Below are 17,140 nucleotides of genomic sequence, written 5' to 3'. Positions count from 1 at the left end.
TTTCTTGTGGGGATAGTTGCATGAAAATTGGATGTTTTACAGAGAAATTGCTGTGTTTTTTAGCCACGACTTGCACAAAGAGCAGTTACTTTTAACCAGGACAGTGGCATGAAAAGTGGCTGTTTTTACAGAGACCTCACTGCATTTACAGCGGGGACTGTGCCCCAAAAACTGGGTATTTTAAGCCAAGACATGATCTCTGAAAAACAATAATAACCCAAGTGGTTTTGGTGCCCAAATCCTATCACACATTAAACACAGCACTGTTAAAACATGAAGTTTCTCTGTAATAACATCAATTAAATGAATGTAACGCATCTCTGGTTTGCAGTCACATACAAAATAATGCCAACATTTATTCTGACAGCGAGGCTGCATCTTTTTTTTTTTTTTTATTACCTTATATAGACAAAACTGCCAATCATTAAAATATACTGTTAGTTGCAGCCCTAAATCCTGCACATAATTGATATTTAAAATAAAGAAGGAATGTTCCCAGAGTACCAAACAGGCGTGGGATCATGCCAAAAATACAGTATTTAGACCTATTAATCATGAGATGTGTGTTTTCTGTTCCGGCTAACTTCCCCTCCAGCATGGCTGCAGCTGTAAGAGGAGGCAGGCCTATTGTTCAGACTAACAAGGGGCGCAGAGGTCACTTGCATTTTCACAAGAGCTTTGCCAGAGGGGTTTGGGGAAGTAGCCGGCACACAAGTCTGTTTGGTATGGATCTACACTAAAGCTTTTTCTATAAAGTCACATCACTCCCAGTCTATTATAAAGGGGGATAGATTAGATTAAGTGAGATTATGCGGAGAGGGGCTCCCTAAAAAGAGCAAAAATAACACACTCAGTACTTAGCAAGCGAGTCAACAGTGGGATTAAGCCAAAAGGACACGTTCAAATCCAATGCTAATATGCACAATGGTCATCCTTCCACAGGCTCAACTTTTAAGTGGTCTCAAATGTTGATGCTTCACATTTCTCCACACATTTTACAAGCAGCAGCTGCAACAAAAATCTGACTTTTATTACCGTATTTTGCTCATAAAACTGAAATTAATCTACCATTTTGACAAATCTCAAAACCTCAAATAAGGTTATATTTCTTATCTCCATCAAACCGTCTTTCCTCCTGACAGGCTCTCTCTCTCTCTGAGTGTACAGTTTGTACAATAACAACTCCTATCACCAATGCAACCGAAAATATGCACAAAGTGGTTGCACACTCTAACATGATTAAATGATGTGTGGTCTGGCGTCACTCCCAGCACCTCTCCCATCCCTCGCCTCGCTCTGTATCTCCCTTCTGCACGAACGCAAACACATACACACACACACACAGATTCCCTTTCCCTGAGCTGTGTTTTGAAAATAGAAGCTTCATATTAACAGTCAACAGTCAAGCTGACAGGTACAGTCTGGCCATTCTCTCCATCATAAAACCCCTCAGTGGATATCAGTACACATGTTACTGCAGCTCCGTGTCACCGAGGTGGAGCGTCACAAATCGTCACGTTATTCTGCATTCATGAGGAATGCAGAATAACACGTGGGAAGAATACGGTGGTATGATGCAGGAGAAATGCTCATTTTGTTATTGTGAATTAAATATTCAGATCCCTTACTGGTGTAAAACTAGAAATAACAGTGTAAATATACAACATTACAGGTAAAATTACAGATGCATTAGCAACAAATCATACTGAAAAGCAATATTTAAATGCTGTATCAGGATGTCTACAAGTATCAGAAACTTAAATGTAATACTTTTTAAGACTTTTTCAAGACAATTTTTTACAAAATTTAAGACTGATTTTTTTGAAAAATTATCTTTTTCTTATTCAAGAATTGCAGGTTAAGTATAAAGGCAAGCAGTTTATGTATGTGGTCCTGTTCAAAGTTAGGTTTTATGCAGAGGCATGGTTATTAAAGTGAGTAAGGTTAAGCTAAGTTTTAGGCATAGAGGACTAAGTAAAAAGGCTGTGTTAGCTTTAGTGTTAAATTTAAACATTTATAACATTAGAAATGTGGACTTTGATGCAGAAGAGGTTGACTCATTTTAACAAAAATAAATTAAAAGCTGGATAAATTAATTTAGATTAAAATGTCTGAGGCAATTAAGACCTCAAAAATACAAAATTAAGACTGTTTAATGACTTTGAAGGCCTAATATACATAAAATTGAATTACTAATATACATTTCAAAACTTTTTAAGGACCTGCAGATGACCTTCAATAGCCCTGCAATGCATTACAAAGTGCTATCCATTTAGAGAAATTTTAATATTTACAATGTAAATGTCTTGCTTTTTAATTTATTTTCTGTTGGTTTTGCTCCAGTGGTTAGCGAAGGTTACCTTTGGTCACTATGAACTGTGCCTATTAACTGTGTTAACTATGTTAGCACCAGTAGCTGTGCTGACTCTGATAACGGTGCTAAGAGAGCTAACAGTAGTTAATGATGCTAAAAGGGGTTGGAGCTCAAACTTTAGCAGGTTTCACTCAAGGGGAAGACTGGAGGGAGGGCAGAATGTTTCCGCAGCAACGCTGTTCAATCGAAAAGGCGTCATTAGCTGTAATCGCTGAATGATTGATGCTGCTAGCTAGTTAGCTCCCTTCAGCTGGTGCACAATGCAGTAAGCTAGAGACAGGTAAAATTATCCTACAGACTGACACATATAACCATCCAAATAAATTTTCATGTAGCCCTTAATTGGTTAACCACAGAAAATACTAATATCCCTACTTTCCACACTGGATTATTTATTTATTATTAATATTTTTGATGACTGAATTTTATGATCCTTACAAGTCCAAGGGTCACAAGTTCTTGTACTACAAAAAGTCTTGTGGACTGACCCAAAAAATCCTGCACAAGGTCTATCACAGTAGACACTTTGTTAACACTGTTTTTGGTAAAACTGTTTCTTTAAAAGTAATCAACAGTGTGCAGGATCATTTGGTTCTTTCACAAGGGATCACAAGCCAAAAAGGCTGGAAAACACATGCAAGACATTTGAAATTATCTTTGCATGTCAAATCTTTATCTGCAAAGTAACTATAGCTCTAAAACAAATGTCAAAGCCCACAGTATTTCCCTCTGAGATGTTGCGGTATAAAGCAGTACATTTACTCAAAGTGCTTGAGTAAACTTAGTTTCCACCACTAATTATTCTAAACAATCTTACTGCCAGAGATTTTACAGCATCAAAACAAGCCTCCACCATGTTGTGACTGCTGACATATAACACACTTACAGGATTATTAAAGACAAAGTGCAGTTTGACACCAAACTAAACCTCATGATTAAGTTACTACACTTGCCCACTGACACACTTTCTGTACGAGGGCTCCACGCTTTGCCCTGCTCTCTCCTCACTCATTGGAAATAGCCACACAAGCCCGGTGATTCATCCCAGGAGTTTATTCTCTCGAGCAAAGACAACACAAAAAAAGACCTTGAGCGAAACCTACACAAACCTCCCACAGGCTCTAACCGCGGGAGGAAGAGCAGTCGGTTGCTTACTCGCTCGCCTTTTTCCTGTTAGAGTGCTTATGAGGGCTCTCCATACATGGTGGAATTCCCAAGAAGAATCAATAACATTATGACATTAAACTCCAGTGATACTCAATTTACGGCCCACACCCCAAATATGGCCCCTGCTAGGGTGCCAACTGGCCCCCCAACCATTTTCTGATTAAAAATAAAGTGATTCACACTGTGAATTGTTTTTGTACTTAAAGTATACATAAAGTGCCCAAGTGCATGAAACAGCATCAAAATAGAGTTTATTAATAAAAGGTGCCGGTGAGGATCCCCTGAACCCTTGACAGAGGTCCTATCTAACAACCTAATGTCCTAAAATCAGAGAAATGCCGTGAAATCCCAAAGACGATCTAAAATCTGAGAAATGTCCAAAAATCGGAGAATGCCCTAAAATCCAAAAATCATCGTACTATCCAAGAAATGTCCTAAAATTTTTAGAAAGTTCCTTAAATCTTACACACATCCCAAAATCTTAGAAATGTCCTTAATTCTTAGAAACACCCTAAAATCCAAGAAATGTCCAGTCCAAAATGCTAAAAATGTTCTAAACTCCAAGAAACATCCTAAAATCCTAGAAATATCCTAAAATTCTAGAAACATCCTAAAATCCTTCAGACGTCCCAAAATCCAAGAAATGTCCTAAAATCCTAAGAACGTCCTTAATTCCTAGAAACACCTTAAAGTCCTAGAAATGTCCTAAAATCCTATAAATAGTCCAAAATGCTAGAAACATCCTGAAATTCTAGGAATGTCCTTAAATCCAAGAAATGTGCTAAAATCCTAGAAATATCCTAAAATCCTAGAAATGCCATATAATCCTTGAAACATGTATGGTGCTGCTGCAACTGGCTCCTGGCCTCCTGTCATTTTGCAAAAGTGGCCCCTAAGCAAAGCAAGTTGAGAGTCCCTGTTAAACATAATCCAACAGCCCTGTTTGCCAGATATTTAAGCATGCAATGTTGAGAAAGAGGCTGCTAATCAAAGCAGCATTTATCTTAAATATGACACACTTTGTTGTGTTTCTGGAGTATTTTCAAGGCTAAAGATGCAGCGTGTAGATAGTATTTTAGGAGGTAAGAGCAGCTAGTTGAGACACTCGGGCTCTCCTCACAGGCTGACCGGCGTACTGCTGGAGGTAATGAGGCCTCTTGTGTGTCCTCTCTGATCTGAGAGTTGAATAATTTCCCATGTGGCACAGCCATTTCCAGCTTCCGCCTTTACTCTCACCTCATCGGGTGGGTTGGAAAAGCGAGAGCAAAAAACTCGCACCCTGCGCTTCAAACGTGTTGCCATTGTCAATCCACAGAGCCACACACACAGCTGGCTGCAATCCAGACAAAAACAGATTTGAAATATATATGATTTAAAAATAAAAAGCTTTGTTTTCTGGATCTATTTTTTGCCGGCTAATCTGCGTCGGAATAAACAGCTCCTTTCACAGTTTTACTCTGCCTTTATGTGCTCCTCATTGGTCAGTAGGAAACTCGGGAGTTGATAAATGGTCTACTTCAGTGCCCAGACACACGTGCTGGGTTGCAGATCTCTGTTTCAATGTGTCTTTTGTTTGACGGCTGGTGTTTCAACATCCTCAACTTGAATAGAAGAAGGTCAGCCTGGTGGGGTCTGCCCCATAGTTATTCAGGAACCCAACCTGGGGGCCCCCACATCGGTGGGGTGACTGGGAGGGAGGAGACAGGTCAGAAAACCTCCTCCTACATCTGACACCAAACTAATCTATGAAGGAAAGTTTAGAGTTTAGAGCTCAATCACATGTGTCATCGAGTGCATGTGAATGAATTAAACAGTGCAGGGATTTGGGTAATCAGGTGCGTGAAGATGGCAGCTTCATCTTGAGAGCATATCTGAAAGTTTTAGCGGGGAAAGTCTGTCAGTTCAGAGAGCTGCAGGCAGCATTACATGACATGGAAATGTAAACAAGCAGCAGAAGTTTTAACAACCCCAGCAGCCAGGTCCAAACTGTGTGTGCTACATACGCGGGACAAATTCGGATGCTACAGCTCAAAACCAGGAGAATGAACTTTTCAGCAACAACAAAAACAGGAAGAGAAGAAAACAAGAGACATCTGCACATGTGTGTGTGCTCGCCTGATGCTCCCCAAATTGGGAGTTTGAGACGCAGTAGAAACACTCTCTTACACTGACTATAGGAGGCAGCTTACTTTTTCCACTTGGCCATGCTTTTTGCTTCCTGGACAGATGTCTAAGTGAAAATGAGCTCTATATGAGAGGCCCCCCTCAATCCCAACTGGTTCCATATTCAGACAGCAGGAATTTGGGGAGTCAACTAGTGAAGCTTACACAGCAGCAGTATAACTCCAGACATAAATACATTGATATTTAATCACACGTGCTGTTGTTCGCAAAGTTCACTAATACACATTTAGCATGACATGTAATGGATAATCTGCCTGCATCTCCACAGTCATTCTGCAGCCTGCATGTATAGCACGGATGAACCCACGTTAAAATGTGCACATCAAAAGCCAAAAGGTAAAAAAAAAAAAAAAAAAACACCTCTAAAAGCACCTCGCGCACACACACAGACACACGCGCACCGCGGCATGATTCATTCTGCAAAGCAAAACGCACACAGGCTGCTACAATGTAGCCTCCAAGCCCCAACGCTTTGGAGATCAACGCGGCATCTGTTACTAACGAAATGCACAACCTGCTTAACAGCCCGCCGGTTCAATCCCGACGGCACAGGGCAGCGTGATAGTAAATAAAAAGCTGCGGTTTATTATTCCAGCCTCCGACGTGCTCCTCGGTGCCAGTTCAAGTGGTCACTCTATTGTTGAGAAACAATCTGAGCCCAAAGTGGAAACAAAACCCTTTTCCCCGAGACAAGAGGCTCGCAGGCAGCGCGAGCAACCGGGAACAAGCAAGTTTGCAGTTACTCACCGGGTTATTAAGCGGAGAAAGTCCTCGGTAATATTCGGCTCTTGTTTTTAAATATCTTCCCCCCTCACGGCCACTGAGAATGGGCTCAACGTCAGTGGGTGAGTAACTGAATAGACTCGGAGAGAGCGCAGTAAGTTGAAGTGTCAAATTACATTGGCTATTCTATTACCAAAGGGACCCATGCTCGGTGGCTGCTGACAAAATGTGTCGCGGATTTTTTTTGTGTGCGGAGAAGACGAAGAAGAAGTCGTCAGGAGGAAGCCGGGAGCGGAGCCGGACTGTCGCTCGGCTCAGCAGCCATCTGGTATACTGGATCCGCCGGGGAGACCCGCTCCGAGTGCGGTTCCGACCCGGTCCATAGCATTGTGTGGACATTATATTAAATTTGGGGGGATTTTGAAAGGGAGTACACAAGTGGTTTTACACATTATAATGGAAAAAATGGGCATGCTGGACGTTTTGTGTTGCATGTCTTTCTTGATCAAATTTAAGAACACATAATCGTTATATATATTGCAATTTAAAATAATGGCGCCCAAAAAATAATATTAATATATATGGACACAGCTATTTACTACTTACTACTAGTAGTCAACAATAATAATAATAATAATAATAATAATAATAATAATAATAATAATAATAATAATGATAATAATAATGATAAACTAATAATAATAATAATAATAACATTAAAAACAATTAAATGTATTTTCTTTTTAAATGCCACAAACTGTAAAAATCTAGTATACAGTATATCAATAATAATAACAATAATAATTATAATAATAATAATTGAAAAAACAACAGTCTTATAACAATATCATGAAATAATACTATTAATAAATATTGTAGTATATAATCATAATAATAATAGTAATAATATTAATAACAACAATAATAATAATAATAAAAGTACAATTAAAATAGTAGTCATATATCAAAATCATGAAATTGTGATGTTGATAAATATGATGACATAATGTGCTACTTATACTACTGGAACTACTACTACTATTGATAATAATCATAATAATTAATCCTTATTTAAATGAACTGTGTTTGTACGGTCTGTCGATTCATTATCTGAATATAATGAATATAAAAATGAACATCAATATATCAATCTAAACTATAACATATAACAGCCTATTAAACAAAAACAAACACGCGCAAGCCCTCTCACACCAGCGCATTGACGCATATGGCACACACACACGCGCGCGCCTCCGTCCCGTAATCCTCCTCGGAGCTGACGCCACCCTCCGTGTTTTGCAGGTCGCCGCTCTCTGATGGAAAGCTCTGAATAACAAAGACATGTTTGAGAGCAGCAGCGGCATCAGCAGCAGCAGCAGCAGCAGTCTGGGCTGAGCGCTGACGTCAAGGAGCCATGACTGTGCCAAGCAGCATCCAGACTCCAGTCCACACACACACACACACACACACACACACACACACACACAGAGACAAACACACACACACACTGACCTGCTGCCGGCACTGTGGCCTGTTTGGAAGCACCCCATGTCAGAAGTTAGAAACACACCACCCTGCAGTGCTGTGATTGACTCTTCAAAGTTGGGATGTGATTAGGGTCAGAGTGGAGTTTTTACTCTTGTTTTAGTGCACTGCTCTGCTGGTGAGCCCCTGCTCTCTGGCCTGTGTATCCAACCCAGCTGTCTAACTTAGGGGGAGGGATAGGCTGGAACAATAGGCGCCATTTGTCCTGCTAAAAGGTGACAGGAAGCATTGATTTCAGCCTGTTCCACGCTTGTAAGCCATCCCCGAATTGGCTAATGTGAACATTCCCCTCTAACGGAGATTGGAAAATTTGAGGTAATTGTGATTCACAGCAGTTGCATCGGGATGCAGGATGCGAACTTTTGATTCTAGGATACCAAACAAACATCAATTTTATTGAGCTGTTCGTTAAATAAAGCAATAAAGTCACCTCATGTTCAATAGGTGATTGCTGCAAGGTGCAACATAAATGGGCTACAATATTAAAATATAGTAGCAAACAAAGAACAAACTGGCAAACGGACAAAAACTAAAGTTATACATGAATCACTAACGATTTGGTCTAATTTAAGTCTCACCAGTGAACTTCGTTTAAAGCCTGCTGCTGCTGAAGTGCACAGTCAAGGTAAAAATCTGTTTTGGCTTCTGATAATTAAAACATCTCTTTTTTTGTAGCCAATATCCTGTTTGAATATGAGGCAAAAGCAGTCAAACGAAAGCATGATGTAGATAACGGGTTCCCAACCTTGGGGTCCTGACCCCCACTAGGGATCATGGGGGGTCGGCAGGCCTTCTGGATTTTCATTATAATATGTAATATTAATTTCTGTGAAAAACTTCAATGAATTTCTTATTTGTTAAATGTGTATTATTACTAAATCTAGTACACTGACAGTGACTGGGGAGGGATTATTTTGTACATTTCTGTGTATTGTTTTTGAACTTTTTTGTTTTTTACTTTATTTGTCACCTTTATTTATGTTTACTCAATCCATGTTTTATTGGATAGAATGATGCCAGCTACTGTTGATGTATAGCTGTGCTTGTCTTATACTTACTACTATATACCTATACTTACATACTTATACACTGAAAACTTGCAACCAAACAAAAAAAGATTTTGATTAAAAAATTGTGTTATTATTCAAGATACAGAATTAAATCAGTTCTGTAGGATAAGGTCACAGTGAACCCCAAACGCAGGCTATATTTCTGCTAAACAGCCTTTCTGGGAATTAAAAAAGTGCACAGTTAAACCCACCAAAGAGCTAACAGAGCAATGACCAATCGTTAACGGGAAAAAAAACACAGAATTTAATAAAAAAAGAAGCAAGAAACTGTGTGTGAGATTTAAGTGGATTTAGTAGCTTGTTGTGGTGATTTTTACTGATTGCAACCTGTCAAAAATGCTCCTGGTTAAAATTCCTTCAGAGTTCTTGTTCAGGAGTTTTTTTTACCAGGATCAGAATTATCCAGAGGTCTCTTCCTCTCCAAAACAAGAGCCCGACTAATTAAAAAACTGGTGTAAAAACACTGAATATAACACTTTCACCAATGCTTTTTATCATGTCAGAGACGGGCTGCTAGCCCAGCACCTGCTAATGTGTTCTTATCTTTTCTCTGATAACTTAAAATCTTGACATTCAGGTGGTTTGTACCTGGGCTGAATTATCTGCAGAGGTCTCTTCTTCTCAAAACAAATGAACCCCTGTGATTTAAACCAGTAAAAATACTGAATAATGCACTTTCATGTTTAAAAAACTCTGTTTTTCAGATTCACCTGATCTAATTGCAAGAGCCAATGTGAAAGCATGAATGCCTTATCTAGAGCTAATGTTTGGTTTGTCCATTCTGGGCTACTGTAGAAACACAGCAGTGCAACATCGTGATTTCTGTAAACAAGGACCCGCCTCCCTATGTCGATATAAGCAACTCATTCTTAAACAGTGAAAAGTAATGTAAGTGTAATTATATTACACTTATGCCAATATAACCCCATAAATCTTTCACACTGGACCTTTAAGTGTGTGTGATTGTTTAAAAAATGACATAGAACACAGAGACAACCTTATAAAAAGTAACCTTAGAAGTAATCTGCTCAAATTCACTCAAATTGCTTATTTTACACAAATTTCCTGCAGTTATTGCGTTCACTATTTGAGTTAATTGTACAGTTTATCAGTTGGTCGGTAATGTTATACATTAAATATAATCTAAAACATCCATATCATCTATCACTTACTCTGGGGTCATCTGTTTACTCAATGATAGGAAAAAGGTCCCTTCAAGAAAAAAGGCTGGGAACCGCTGATGTAGACGATAGAGTAGTTTAGATCTATCTTTCATACCATACAGCTAATTTTAAATACAGCCATGCAGCCGTTTGGTGCTCTCTCGCTGATAGGAATTCCTAAATTGTCGCCTATTAGGTAGCTTAAAATAGCTCCCATTCAACAATTTGTCTCAGGCCACTTAAGCTTGTCACACTCAGCTGGAGGAATTACAGGTATTCATGTATGTGTGAGTCACCAAAGTACTTTTCCTTTTACTGAGATGAGCTGCAACTCTGAAAAATTGAGTCAGTACAGCCACGCAAACTAAATTTAAGGATGTGATGCACCTCATGTGCTTCACCTAAATGCAAAAACATTCATTTATTCTTTATAATTAATACTTTTATACCAAATAAGTGACCATGATGATGTAAAATCTTAGTGTTCTACTGAGACGGGGTGAAGGGGATCACCCTGTCAGACCTGCGATCACAGTGTTGTGACACCTCCTCTCTCAAAGTGATGCGACGTCTGTGATGTACGCCAGAGCGAGACAGACACACAGATCCAAATATAGATAGGAATTTTCCTTATCACAACTGGGTCAAGGAGACTATGTAAAAAAAAAAAAGACTGTGAAATGTTTTTAAAATTCATACACAAAGTCATGCTCAACAATGAAGACTCGGTGTGACATCAGATTTACCCAACATGCTGCTCTGTCACACTGCAGTAAGACATACATGGGGTTGATCATCAGTGTTCCCTTTAATCGACCCATGTTGACTTCTTCAGACAACAGAAGTGAATAAGACACCAAAAAGCTTTAGAAGTATATATTGAGACTTCACTTTGCTAATTTACAGCTGCTCTAAACAATAGTTTTATTATGACAGTGCACAAAACCAACTGTATAATGTAAAAGGGGTCGCTCCTCATGATGAACCCAGATAAAATTATCACCCAGCTCTGCAGTTTTCCCTCATTTCCCCCTCTTGTGGCAACTTAAGCATGATTATGCAAGTCAGAGCACTTGTTAAAAGGTATGCAGGACTGTAGTCAGGGGCCAGTCAGGGCCAGCATTAATGACCTGCGAGCCCGCTGCCCACGCACACACCCCTTCATGGCAGTGACTGCACAAATCACCACGCTATTTGCACCACTGCATCAACACCAACACAAAAACTGATCGTAAACAACAGCAACAACCACTAGTAGATCATCATACATGTTCCCAAGCAACCAGATTGCACATCAACAGAACATGGCAGAAAAAAAGGCTCCATACAATAAATATTACCATAATATTATCAATGCACGACCTTCAGTTCAATAAGAAAAATTATACGTGTAAGTTAAACCCAACAATACTTATCAAATACAACCTCAACAATGCACGATGCTGTTTAAACCACAATACAATTACTTCATCTGAGAAAAAAAAGTAGCACTCACCCATCACTTGTAAATAAAATCCATCCTTCGATCATTTCAGATGAAACGTTTTATGGCCTCCTCATGCAGTTGTGCTTCCTGCTTCAGATGAATGAGCAGCTTCTCTATGGAGATAGAAGCCAGTGCCGACAGTCGTGTTTGTCCAGTTATATTCCTCACATGTTTTGATGCGTTTGAAAGCCGACAAAGATCGCTCAGAGGAGGCTGTGGACACTGGGATTGTTACGATCAAGCATGTGAGGGTATAAAGTTGTGACATATGTCTGTCAGCCCCGTGCTCCTCGGAGATGTCAGCAGATCACTTGGGCTCTTCCCCTGAAAGTTTCTCGTGTTAAACATCACTTTGAGTTCAGCTCCGAGTCTGGGAAGGTCAAACTGTGCTCCGTAGCTCTCACTCAGGCTCCTGATCTCTGACGCGAGAAATGTCTCCTTGAACTGTGGGAACAGTTGTGAATCAAGCAATGCAACAAACAAGACCACTTAATGTGTGTGCATAACAATGCACAAAAGATCCCGGGGATCGATTATTTCACAGGAGCCTGCACTCCAGTCAGTCCCGGTGTCATTACGGCAGCTTCATCTTAGCACTGAGATACTAACTTTATTTTGCAACCGTAGCTACCCAACAAGCACTCTTTTTCAAATTTCTAACATCCTCAAACATCTATATGTTACACCTGTTTCGGTGACGTACCTGAGGACATATGACAGCTGGGCAGCATTGTTGAAGTCGGTGGTCTCAACGACCATAACTGCCAAAAACTTAGTGATGTCTTTTTTGATAGCATCACTAAGCACCTCATCAACAGCATTTAAAAGGTCATTTTGAAGTTTTCCTGATGTCTTAGTGAAACCTGTGGCGGTGGCAAGGTGGCGTCGCAAGTCAGCATAGTAATTACCCCCATTCAGCGACTCTTTCCCTTCCTCATGTCCCCTGAAGGATAATTATTGCTGTCCCCAAAAACTACACAACCAATAAGCCGTAAAACCAGAGCTACTCCGCGTCCCCTCAGTGGTGTTAAATAGTAAACATGGACAGAAAAATAGCTTGATCCGCTCAGCGCTAGCTGTTAGCCACTCACAGCTCATCGTTGCTCTGGGTTAAATACCGCACAAAACCTTCGCTTGCCTTAGTAAGTACATCCAGTTTAGGAGCAGGTCTTCCTCTTGTAACTATTTCTTGTCTGCAAACGATCTTCTTGAAAAAGGAACTTGAAGTAGATCGGTAACAAGGTCGGTAGCAGCTGTAAATACAGCCGCCATTGCGTTTTTCCATTAATAGTTGACAGCTCGTTTGCTAACGTCAAAAGCCGCTAAGTCAAGCTCAAAGCTGATGACAACACCAAAAGCTAGCGCAGCGATAGGGCCAGCGGGGCGGGCTGTCACTACATATCAAAATCTGATTGGCTGATAGTAGAGCTTGACAACGTGACGTCACCACGCAGCGCATTGCGAGTGTTGTTTCTTCACTACAAATATATCCATGGTCGGAGCCGCCATATTGCGTGGCCACTCAACGAATGAATAGCTAACAGGTAATAGATAACAGTTAGCGGTATTGGTTATTTTATGCTCAATTTTAACACAGTGTGCTGAAAAGTAGTTTAAAAGACAGCAGTTTGTACAGGGGAAAACTTTTACTCGACGCAAAAAACATTGAGAAGATTGACCCATAACGGCGCCTTGACTGCCCTCACGTCCCCGATATTTTTAGTTATTTTGTGTGTGGTGTTAGTGCCTACACTGTCCCAGTTTCCAAATGTTTAATCGTTAGAAGCCCACGTTCAGTTTACCAATGGCTGTGTACATGACCTGGAAATTTCTAGAAGTTCAAATTGTGCTATTTCTACCGGCTGCATGTGAGTCACGGCTCTCCTGCGGTTTTGCTCCGTGCTCCCACACCCGTAAACTCCCACCGTTGGCGGTTTGAGTGTCAGCTGGACAACCGGCAACCCCTGCAAGACAGCTGGACAACCATAAAAAGGAAATGGTGTGGAATAGCCTGTTGGGACTTCCTTATAATACATCCATGATTGGGAGTGAATGAGTTACTACTTCTTCTGTACTGATATAATGCGCCTGACTCTGTAATAACCGCGGGATCTCCCCGGTCTCGCTGCGCCGTGCCGGACTCAAACCGTCACCCGGTGGGACGACGTCGGTTACCAAGCTTTATAGTGTCACTTGAGTTTGTAATCAGTGTGCAGGTCTGGGCTGGTCTGAGGAGCTGTGATGCATTTAAGTGACATAGGAAATCCTCGTACAGCACTATAAGAAAAAAAAAATTGCTTTGTGGATAAGTAGCACACTGACATAGTAATTAGTAGTAACAGACGCATTTCTATTTAAAAACAAATAATAATTTTGATTTTGACAGGGTCAGCAGAGTTGGCCCTGATGGCCCTGACAGCCCACCGCTGGTAACGGGGTGTTGTAGGACCCAATTGCAGCACAACAGAGCAGGTGAGTAGTTGGTAATGACCTTTATTTAATCTTTTGGCAGGTTGAATGGAGCAAAGGTGAGTATAACCAGGTTGCAGGTAAGTAGGGACAGTTATCAGTTCTGGGGTGGAGCAGAGTTTGCAGAGAGACTGAGGTGAGCTCACGTTCACAGGTGATTGTTCAGAGTCTGAGTGGGGAAATTGTGAATGTGGAGCGGGCTCGCAGGTGAATGTATCAGGTAAGTTGCAGAAAAACTTACAGCAGGGAGCTTGTGGGGAAAACCAGGGTCTCCAGAGAGTGGAAGACAGGGCTCATAGTCAAGGAGGAAGCCGAGTTGGCGTCAGGCAGGCACATGTGGTCTAGTTTGTTGGTCTGATGGCTGTCATGACGATGAGTGAACTGAACGAAGCTGCATCACCATGTTGAATGAACGTAGAAACAATGGTGCTGCCTGATTTTGATCTGAATAAGTTAGACTGACTAAAACCTGAATTTCAATTAAATAAATATTCTTGCATTTTTTAAAATTAATATTTTGTTTAAATGTTTGAATTAAGACTACAATAGGTCAACAAACCATCTCAGAAAATTACAAAACACATCTTCGATGTTGGACCCGCACCCCGTACGTCCTGCTGCTCCTTACATAAAAACAGCACAATGCGATCTTTCAAAGTGTAGCCAGGGAGGAGATGTCTGTGTTTTCATTTACAGTTCCCACCTGGTTTATGAATGAACAACCGACAGGCTCCGGAGAGCAGCCCACATCCTCCGCAACCAACCAACCGCTGGCTTTCTTCCAGTCCAAATGTGTTCACAGTGCACACACTTTACTCTGCCGTGGACACACAGCTCATGCTGCTCGGTGGTATGTCCGAAAATATGGAGAGAGATAGTGTTGGAGTCGTGCATTCCCAAGTGTCTACTTATAACGATGTCCAAAAGCTGTGCTGGCATATTTTGCTTCACTTTCTTTCGCTGAAACATGAAAATGTGAGTTAAATTATAGCTGCAGACGGCAGCTTTTGTGCTTTCATTTTTACCAAGCCCCTTAGGTTCACAGGCGTCACTCCCCAAACAACTGTGTTATATTGGGGGTGTGTTGTGTTATGGGATTGTGTGCGACCTGGTGACAGCACTGGAGTCTGGTCAACAAATAGGATTGCAAAGGATGGAGGGAATCAGCAGGAGGAGGAGGACAGGGCTCTGCAAACAGGAGACAACTATTGCACTCCATTTGACAAAAAGACATGAGGGAAATGTGATAAACCCCATTGATTCTCATTACAGCGGGAGAGGCAGACAGAAAGAGAACAGACATACCTCGACAGGTTGTGGTGAAGCCTCCTGATGATTTCCTCTCCTTTTTTTTCCCTCAGACTTTTTTTGAGCAGCACCAGCAGAAAGCTGGCTGCTGGCACCCCATGCTGCTCTGCTTTTGGGGGAGCGGAGAGCCAATCAATGTGTGCTCACAAAGGGGGAAGAGCATTCAGAAAGCCAACTGTTCCCTCAGGCCATGGGCAATGAAGAAGTGGGAGAGACAGAGGGAGACAGTGCAGAGAGAGAAAGAGGCGAGGGGGTTGACAACATGTTTCCTTTGCTGCTAGATACTGAGAGGAACAACGTGATCACTGAAACACTGACACGCAGAAAATACAATGTAGACTGGTTCACTGAAATGCACAGACAGAATAATGTTTGATTTAGGAACACCACAACAGAGATGTTGCTAATGATTTTTTTTTTAAATTTTCCGTTTATTATGATTTTTGTGATTAACTTTTTATTCAGTTTGTAACATGAGAATATCCAAATGCATTTAACACAAATGATACATCACCTTTGCCTTGCTAAGTACTACTACTACTACTACCAAAAATAATAATATTAACTCAGTTTTGTCAACACTAGCACAGCTGGAATTGTCCAGACACCTCACTAAAAATATGTGATACGCAACAAACGCAGCTATAAATGTCCCGATTTAAGAAAAAAAAAATCCTCCATTTTAGCGAAACTAACACAGCTGAAAATGTCCCGACGTCTCATTAAAATACCTGGCTTTGTCGCGACTGACATGGCTTGAAATGTTGCATAGTTGTTTGCAGAAATGTACAATGCCAACATGATATTCTGGTGCAGTTATGCTTGATACATTTATGAAATTCTGATATTTTTTTCTAACTTTCAGCAGGAACACAGCCAGCTGCAGAGCAATGTGATGTAGCTCAAGTTTATCAAATTTAACACTCATTGCACAATTAATATTCTTTCACAAATACAGTCTTTCACTCTAACCCATCAATGACAAAAAGGTTCATTTTTCAACACAGTTTTCACACATTTCTTTATTTTTCTTTTCATGACTGATCAATTACTTTTCTCTACTCAACAATAATGAGTGCAAAATAATATCCATTTATTAACGTTCAGTAGTTTGTTGTCTTCATGGCTCAGCGCTGCTGTTGAACCATACTGTAGGTGTGGGTTATAGATGTTTTGTCATGCACTGGGAATTATGTATAATTTGCGTCAAACAATCTCTGCGTGGCAGATTGAGCTCACAGTGGGTGTTCCACTTAATAAAATCACTTAGTGTAACAATTCCCACCTTGACATCCCTCTGTTCCCTCTCAGAGGAAAGGGTTTAGGTATATTGCAGTGCTGCGGAGACTTTTTTGTTTTCCTTTTATGTATTACCTGACAGGAGGTTAACTAGCTATTTCCAGCCCCATTATTCTCCTGTAACTCCAGGGCAGAGTGAAAAGTCAATTATAGTCAAAGCATACTGTGTTTGTCAGAATCCCGGGCTTGTGATCTCCTCTGCCGAATCATTTTCCACTGAATGTGAGTGTGTAATTATTAGCAAGACATTATAGGGCTTAATGAGATACCACAGTAAATTGCGTGGTGGGTTCATATGCACTAATAAAAAAAAAAAATGAGGCAGTTCCTCAACAATATCAGAGCTAGTCCA

At 40.6% G+C, this 17,140-nt stretch overlaps 1 protein-coding gene and 1 long non-coding RNA gene across 5 annotated transcripts in view; one reads left to right on the top strand and one right to left on the bottom strand.

Annotated features, from left to right (window-relative positions):
- Positions 1-11,898, bottom strand: part of LOC121958533 (zinc finger MIZ domain-containing protein 1-like) — a 152,438-nt gene extending 140,540 nt beyond the window's left edge. The window contains exon 1 of one of the 4 annotated variants that reach the window (XM_088070063.1): positions 11,722-11,898. The gene's annotated coding sequence lies outside the window, so the exon portion shown is untranslated. Of the gene's footprint in view, positions 1-6,472; positions 6,675-11,721 lie in introns of those variants that run through there. The other 3 variants (XM_042507504.2, XM_042507502.2, XM_042507503.2) reach the window with 3 other exon arrangements.
- A 1,207-nt stretch (positions 11,899-13,105) lies between these two features.
- The window catches only part of LOC148186319 (uncharacterized), a 35,400-nt gene continuing 31,365 nt past the window's right edge, over positions 13,106-17,140 (top strand). The window contains exons 1-2 of the long non-coding RNA XR_015774983.1: positions 13,106-13,256; positions 14,099-14,184. This is a non-coding gene — a long non-coding RNA (uncharacterized LOC148186319). The remainder of the gene's footprint in view (positions 13,257-14,098; positions 14,185-17,140) is intronic.

This window comes from Plectropomus leopardus, chromosome 19, assembly GCF_026936395.1.
Source record: "Plectropomus leopardus strain MGB_pleo_1.0 chromosome 19, ASM2693639v1, whole genome shotgun sequence".
Lineage (NCBI taxonomy): Eukaryota > Metazoa > Chordata > Actinopteri > Perciformes > Serranidae > Plectropomus > Plectropomus leopardus.
Note: the sequence above shows the minus strand (reverse complement) of the source record. Positions and strands in the feature narration are given on the sequence as shown.